Here is an 8,415-nt window from a genome sequence, read left to right as displayed (position 1 = left end):
TCTTCATGGAGTTGTCATACCTGTCATGGTTCACACCCATCCCAAACATGGGGGCATGCCAAGGGGCAGAGATGAGGACCCTCCTGGGCCCACCCTTCACATGAGCCCCTGGCTTCTCCATGGTAGTGAAGACACCGGTGGACGGCACAGCATATCCAGCACCAGCATCACCCCATTTGATGTTGGCTGGACCTCGCCAACATCACTCGCCCTGGAAGATGGAGACATACTTTCCATTGATGACAAGCTTCCTGTCCTCAGCCTTGACTGTGCCTTTGAAGTTGCCATGAGTAGAATCATACTGGGACATGTAGACCATGTAGTTGAGGTGATGAAGGGGTCACTGATGGTGACAATATCCACCTTGCCAGAGTGAAAAGCAGCCCAGGGGACCAGGAGCCTAATAAGAGCAAATCCGTTCACTCCAACCCTCACCATCGTGTCTCAGGGTTGAGGCTGGTGCTGTGCGGGAAGACAGGGCTGCCGGTCAAACAGGAGGAGTGGAGAGCCTTCTCTTCCTCTCTTTTGATTAATTAAATATATACAAGGGAGGACCCAAAAAACGAGAATTATCTTCTGGAAGGCAGTCCCCTTGTAATACAGCTTCCCCCATTAGGTAAGTGTCTTGGGAACCCATCTGTATCAGTGCACCAGCTGGCATTGTTGTGAGTGGCTGTGTTGGGCTTCAGTGAATTTTCTTTAAGACTCTTTAAACATATTTGCCCATTTCAAGATGGGTGATTTATGAGTACACCTGCCTACACTGTGCTGAGTGTTCAGCAGTTTTTGACCAAAAAAGGCATAACACCTGTGTCCCACCCTCCTTATTCAGGTAATCTTGCCCCAAGCAACTTTTGTTTGTTTGTTTCCCCTGATGAAAAAAAGTCTCCAAAAAAAATAACCATTTTGCTGATAAGGAAGAGTAAAAAGAAAAAGTGGCAGAACTAATAGGCATCAAAATAAATGAGTTCAGAAACTGCTTTGAGCAGTGGAAAAAATGTCTATAGGTGTATTGCATCAAATGGAGAGTACCTTGAAGGTGACTGAAGTTTAAACATGTAAGAGTAAATACACAACTTTTAATAACAAATTCCAAGTTTTCTGTTTGGTCTCATATATTTTCCATTCACCTACTATTAACTGATTAATCATAATAATTTTTATTTTATAATTACTTTTTGTGCTGTATGAAGATTACTTCTTACTTTCTCTTTAATTTTTTAAAGTAGTTTATTTTACAAAACATGAAATTGACCATTTTGGCCATTTGAGGTACACAATTCAGTGGCATTTAGGACACTATCACCGATATCTCATTCTAGGACTCCTAAAGGAAATTTCAGAACATCAATGCAATTGAGTATTTTGCAACTGTTAAAAACAAACAAACAAACCCGAAGACATCTATGAAACAGTATGAAGAGATATCAGGATATATTGTTAAATGGAAAATAAGCAATGTGTAAAATAGCATTGGTAGCAGGCTACTTTTTAGGTGAAAATGAAGGGGAAATAAAATTTGTCTTCCCATTTGAGCAAAAAGAAACAGAGGAAGAATAAATCAGAAACTAATGAGATTGTTTACCTAGAGGAGATGGGACAGAAGAGATGGGGACATGAGTATAATGACTTGTAAACTTCTGAATTTGTTGTCTTTAAATTTAAATTATATTTTATTGTTTATGCTATTACTGTTGTCCCAATTTTTCCCCCTTTTCCTCCCTCTCTCCAGACCGCCCCCCCCCTCAGGCAATCCCCACACCATTGCGCACGTCCAAGGGTCCGGCACATGTATTCTTTGGCGACTGTATTCCTTATGCTGTACATTACATCCCCACGATTATGCAGTAACAACGAACTTATACGTCTTAATCCCTTCACTCTTTTGGCCCATCCCCTGACCCACCCCGCATCTGGCAACCTATAAAGCATTCTCTGTATCTGTGATTCTCTTCCTGTTTTACTTGTTGATTTATTTTGCTTTTTAGGTTCAATTATTAATTGATATGTATTGGATTCCATTTCATTATTCATATTTTTAATCTTCTTCACCTTCTTCTTAAAGAAGATCCTTTAACATTTCACATGATGCTGGTTTGGTGGTGACGAACTAGCTTTTTCTTGTCTGGGAGGCTCTTTATCTGTTCTTCAAATCTAAATGATAGCTTCGCTGGCTAGAGCAATTTGGTTGTAGGTCCTTGCTTTTCATCACTTAGAATATTTCTTGCCAATCCCCTCTAGCTGGCAAAGTTCCTTTGGGAAAGCGGCCAACTGCCTTATGGGAGCTCTCTTGCAGGTAACTAACTGCTTTTCTCGATGCTTTTTTTTTTTTTTTAAGATTCTCTTTAACATTTGGCAGTTTAATTATGATGTGTCTTACTGTGGGCCTCTTCAAGTTCATCTTGTATGGGACTCTGTGCTTCTTGGACTTGTATGTCTATTTTCTTCACCATGTTAGGAAAGTTTTCTATTTTTTTCAAATTGGCTTTCAATTTCTTGCTCTTTCTCTTCTCCTTCTGGTACTCCAATGATGTGAGTGTTAGTACGCTTGAAGTTGTCTAACAGGCTCCTTAGACTGTCCTAATTTTATTGATTCTTTTTCTTCTTGCTGTTCTGATTGGGTATATATTGCTTCCTTACATTCCAAATTGCTGATTTAATTTTTGGCTTCAACCACTCTACTGTTGATTCCCTGTAAATTGATCTTCATTTCAACTAGTGTATTCTTTATTTCTGACTGGTTCTTTTTTGTGGTTTCCTGTCATTTTTTATGCTGTTGAAGTTCTGAGTTAACCTGCCCTTCTTCTAAGTTCATTGAGCATCCTCATAACCAGTGTTTTAAACTCTATATCTAGTAGAGTGCTTATCTCCATTTTGTTTAGTTCTTTTTCCAGAGTTTTGTTCTATTCTTTCATTTGGGACATGTTTCTTTGTCTCCCCATTTTGGTAGCTTCTCTGTGTTTGTTTCTATGTATTAGGTAGAGCTTTCATGACTCCTTGTCTTGGTAGAGTGGCCTAATGGAGTAGCTGTCCTCTATGGTCGAGTGGCACAGGCTCCCCTATCACTCAAGCTGGATCCTTGAGGTACAACAATAATGTGAGATGTTTACACCCTTCTCTTGTATTTTAGCCTGGATTGCTCTTGGCAGGTCATCAGAAGGGGTTTACCCAGGCCACTGACCACCAACCTCCAAACACCGTGGAAGATCCACTGTGCAGTGGCGCACACCACAGAGCAGGACCTACTTCAGCAGGGCTCTAGTCCCTGCTGAGTCCGCCCCTTGAGTGTATTGCTTATGGAGGTGGTTGGGTGGTGGTGCTCTGACATGGTCTGTAGCTGTCCACTGGGTACACAGGCTCTTGGGCCTTCCAGAAGATGCCGCCACCTGTGTTCTCTTCAAGGCAACCCTGCATAAATTAAAGCAATCTGCAGATGGCTAATATTTGTGCTAAGATTAGAAGAGCCCAAATGAGGTCAAGCTCTGGACCAAAGCCAGCAGCTGCTAGTGCCAGGCCTGGGGCAACTTACTGAGAGGTAGGGGGCTCGCTGAGGCCAGATGTTGCCTGTTTGAGAGAATTTAGGAAAACCTCAAGCATGAACCAAGACAAGCCATTCATACAGAAAAGCCACTGGAACAGCTTGGGTGGGCCCAGATATTTGGTGGGGTGTAACCTCAGAAATCACCAGGGTGGGGCAAACAGTGTAAGTCAAGTTGGCGGAGTCTCAGATACGGTGCCAGCCTGCAGGCTCTGTGGCTCTGTGGCTCTGTGATGGGTGGGCTCAGAAAAGAAACCATGGCCTCTGCCTGCATTTCCCTCTGGGCAAAAGCTGTCCCCCATCTCTCGCTCTGACGCCAGGAACACCAGACCTTCCCAGTGTGCCTCTGGTGCCTTTCCAGCTGCTGCCTCTGTGCAGGAGCTCAGAGAGATTGAGTCTGACTAAGTCTCTGTGTGGGCCCTTTATGAGGAACTGCCAGGTAATCCGGATGTCTCTGTCTTCTGCAGCCTTAGTACCTACTGTTTTCTTACAGCCAGAAATTATGGGAGCTTATCTTCCTGGCACTGGAATCCTGGGCTGGGAGGCCTGGTATTGGGGTGGGACCCCTTGCTCCTGAGATGTCCCTCTAGATTTTTAACTGCCTCAAAGGATTATGGGACCAGCCCATTCTGCATCTCTGCCCATCCTATAAGTTTCAATGTGGTTTCCTCCTTAATTCTGTAGTTGTAGGATTTCCATTCAGCTGTTTCTGAATAATAATTTTTCTGTAGTTTAGCTGTAATTTTGATGTGTTTGTTCTAGGAGGCAAGCTGTGTTTACCTACGCATCGAGCTGTGTTTACCTATGCACCAGCACACATCTATGGTGTCTACTGACAAAAAATTAACAAATAAAAAGAAGAAGGGGTGCATAAAGCAAAATAAAAGACAAAATAAATAAACCTAGCTATGTTTAAAGTATAACATAATTAGACTAAAGGGGAAAATAAAATAGGTAACAAGTAATTATTGGACTGAGAATTGTGTCTATGTCCTCTCACAATAAAAAGAAAAAGCTGGAGACAAAGTCTTAGGCTGTAGTTACTGTGTCACTAAGAGTGTCATGAGTTCAAGATTCTGAAACTACTTTCCATGTATCCAAAGACTCAGCAAATAAGTAAACATTCAGGTAAAGGGGAGTGACTCCTCACTCTTGTCGGAAAGGTGCTATGTACATGGAAATGGAGAGGCTGGAAAGAACTCTATGACATCAAACTAGAACTGGTGATAGCAATTCAAACTCATGGGCTTTAATGTATAAAGAGATAGAAATTTATATGTTACATGTCAACATCTATACTGATCCCATCACCCATTCTTCGGGGCCCACCTTCTGTGGGTAAACAATCTTTAGTTTCCTAGTCCCTACTTTGGACTTCCTCTGTTTCTTTCAGATATATTTCCTAGTGGCTCTCTCAGATCATTTAGAATGCTTGTAAGCAATGAACAAACCTAAAGTTTCAAAATGAATCAAATGGTTGGATTATATCTCATACAAATCCATGAGCCCATAATATATGAATAAATAAAAAGGATATGAGTGGGGAATTAGGGAAAGTTCCTCTTATAGGAAAATACAACTAATAAGAACAGAAGAAATGATAAGATTAGAAAAATCACCATCCGGTGACCGCATTTGCAAAATTTTGTCATGTAAGAATCATCAATGGATATTAAATGTAGTGGGTGAAAGGTTAAGATGGAAATAGTTATGATTATAGAGTTTTAAATTATCTACCCAAATAATATCTATTAATTACAAGGTTAAATAGTAACTTTCAAAAATGGTAAATTTGCAGTAGAGAACCTGGCAGACACTACCTTAGCAATTTGATCAAGGATAAAAACACTAGTAATTGGAGAAATTAATATCATACGCTTTCTAATAATATGTGCTGTGGTATATCTCCTGAAAATCTAAGCCTGAAACATACAACTTTAATACATACCTACGCACAGAAGGTAAACATAGTAAAATGTTAAATTTTGGGACATCTGTATAAGGCCTATACATAAGTTCTTGATATCATTTATACAACCTTTGTATATCTTTAACATCATTTCAAAAAAAAAGTTGAAAAATCCTTTTTCCCAGCTGGCACAATGCCCAAGAAGAAAGGAGTCCAGGGCATCACTGGAATCAGAGAGACGCTGTCCCCTAGGTCTCCAGCCCCTCTGGCTCTTGGACACTTAGCTCCCCAAAGGGCAGGCAGAAATTAGCCAGAAGCTTGGGGATTTGGTGTCAGTCTCTCATTAGTAAGGACATGTTATCTTTTGAGTCATTCCTCCTGAACTGTTTAAACAAAATGAAAGTCTGTAGAAGTGCCAAGGCCCCAAATGCTTCCTCTAATTTTGAAGAAAACCTGAGGAGTTGGGGAAAAATCTGGAGTAGTGTTGTCTGAACTCACCGAGGAAAACGCAGTCAGAGGGGCTGGATGTCTGCACTTGGGGACGGCTCTGTCTCTGTGCTAGTAAGTGCATATATGAGAACTTGTGTCCATGACTGTGTCTGCATGTATTGCGCATGCTTGTGGACATGCTATTTGATAGCTGTGTGTCTGTGAATGTGCGTGCACATGTGTGTGCTATGGACCTGATTCACGGCCTGACTCTTCCTGAGTTAGGCCAAACCCAGGCCCGTTTAGCCCACATAGACTGAAGTATCGACCTCTAGGGGCTCCCCACTCACGCCCGTGACCGTAAGCACTGACATCACAGCTGAGCATCGGGAGTGACACTCGTTGATCTCATACTGGACAGGAAGATGCCAGACCTCAGAGGAGCCACGGTCAGGTCAGAGAGGGACCCCGCACCTCTGCTCAGCGGCGTGTGCTGGTGAGACTGTGGGTCACACACTCGTGTGTGACAGCAGGAGGGTGTGTCGTTTGGATTTCTCTGTATGTTACCATGTGTGTGGCCATGTGCCTCGGGTGTGGGTGGTGGTTTAATGAGTGCACCTGTGGCTGAACAGGCTTCTCTGCCCCACGCTGACCGCCTTCCCCCGACAAGGAGATGTGTCAGAAGGGGCGGAAGCATGGCCTCTTTATTAGTAGGGGTGTGTGTGCTCCTTATTGTAGCGAGTGTGTGGCTGGGTGTGCATATGTGTCGTTGGAGTGAGTTTCTTGTGATAATTTGAATGTTTTGTGGTCTTGTGTGCTTTTGGTGATGTGTGTATGGTGTCTGAGTTTTGTGTACGTGGTGAGTTGAGTGTTTACCAGGTGTGTCATGAGTCAGTTGTGTTGTTGTGCATTGTCAGGGTGTGCGGGTGAGTGCTCCATCATTGTGTTGTGTGTATGTCTCACTTTGTGTGTTACTCAGGATTGTATGTACGTATTGGCTTGGCCAAAAAGTTTGCTTAGTTTTTTCTGTACGATGGCTCTTGGTAGTGCTTAGGTGCCTTTAACTTCATCGGAAACAATTTTGTTAGGTTGTACTGTGACAGCTGTGACATCAGAGTGCATTTTTAAAGACTTATCAAAATTGGTGAATTTTTGTGCTCCCATTTTAATTTTGAGGATGGGCAAAAATATGCAACATTTTTGGACTACACTGTTTTATTTCCTCAAGAAATGTGAGACTGCAAATGATGCACAGAAAAAGGTTTGTGCAGTGTATGGAGAAGGTGCTGTGACTGATTGAACGTGTCAAAACTGGTTTGCAAAGTTTCTTGGTACGATGGACATTCTGGCCCAATATTCTTTGCCGTGGGCTGTCTTATGTGTTGGAAGGTGTTTAGCAGCACCCCTGGTCTGTACCCACTGAAGCCAACGGTGGAAGATAGCTGACTTACTCAAAATAGTCAAATCAATGAAGTTAGTGATGAACATGAGAAAGGTATCTTTTTATTTTATGGAAAAAGTGTAATGGGCTTTTAGTCCGATCCAACATATGAGTATTTGAGCAGAACCACGTATTGGCTCTCTTTCCTTTAGGGTGGGATCTTGGTCACAAGTGACTGAAATTCAAAGATCAGCACTCTGTGTGTTTATGTGTGTGTGATCTCCACCTATGACCTCATGTGTTTCCTTAAGTGTCCTCATTCTGGGGCACCATTAGCTCAAGAAACCAAACTCTAAGCAACCCTGTTTTTGAAACAAATCGGTTATCATTTTCACGTACCCGAGTGTGACTGAGCTGCTCACAATTTTGCAAACTTTTAGTTTTATTGAAGTTCCAGGCCAATTAAAAATAAAACAAACAAACAAACAGAAAAACAACTAAGAAAACCACTCCAGGCATCCTGCTGTGTGAAAGTATATGGTAGAATCACCACCCAAAGGCGGCGAGACCTTGGGAAAGTTGCTTAAGTCCTAGACTCATTTTCCACACCCATCAGTTGGGAGGAACATTTGCCTGGTGAATCTTACAAAAGCCTTCAGTAAACGGTTGTTGGATAAATACAAAGAAGTTAAAATACTGGAAAATTTTTCTTCACTTGAAAAGTATATGAATATGAAGGAATGAAATTATCTAGTAAGGGCACTAAAAAATTTTAGACAACTTTGAGTCCGCACATCTCTAAAATAAGATACTGTGCTTGGCTACCCTTACCAACAAATGGAAAGATTCCATGTTAACTGGCTCTGGGCATGGGTTCTGATCAACCAGATGTATTACACTGAACCCCACGAGGCAGCTAATACTTGGTAAATTGTAATTCATAGAAAATAAAAATATGTAACAAGTGTATACATTACATATCACATGTAATACAGACACAGATACATACGTGTGTGCCATTTTGTCCCCGACCGTGCTGTTGTGTGACTACAGAGTCTGTATCATTTATGTTTCTATTTCTTAAAAGCTAAAATAGGTAAAAGACCACAAATTCTTACTGTAGCTGTGACGTGGTCTTAAATTCTGGGAATGTCAGTC

Source organism: Pteronotus mesoamericanus, unplaced genomic scaffold (assembly GCF_021234165.1).
Source record: "Pteronotus mesoamericanus isolate MK-2021 breed Mesoamerican mustached bat unplaced genomic scaffold, CSHL_Meso_final contig_78, whole genome shotgun sequence".
Classification (NCBI taxonomy): Eukaryota; Metazoa; Chordata; class Mammalia; order Chiroptera; family Mormoopidae; genus Pteronotus; species Pteronotus mesoamericanus.
Note: the sequence above shows the minus strand (reverse complement) of the source record.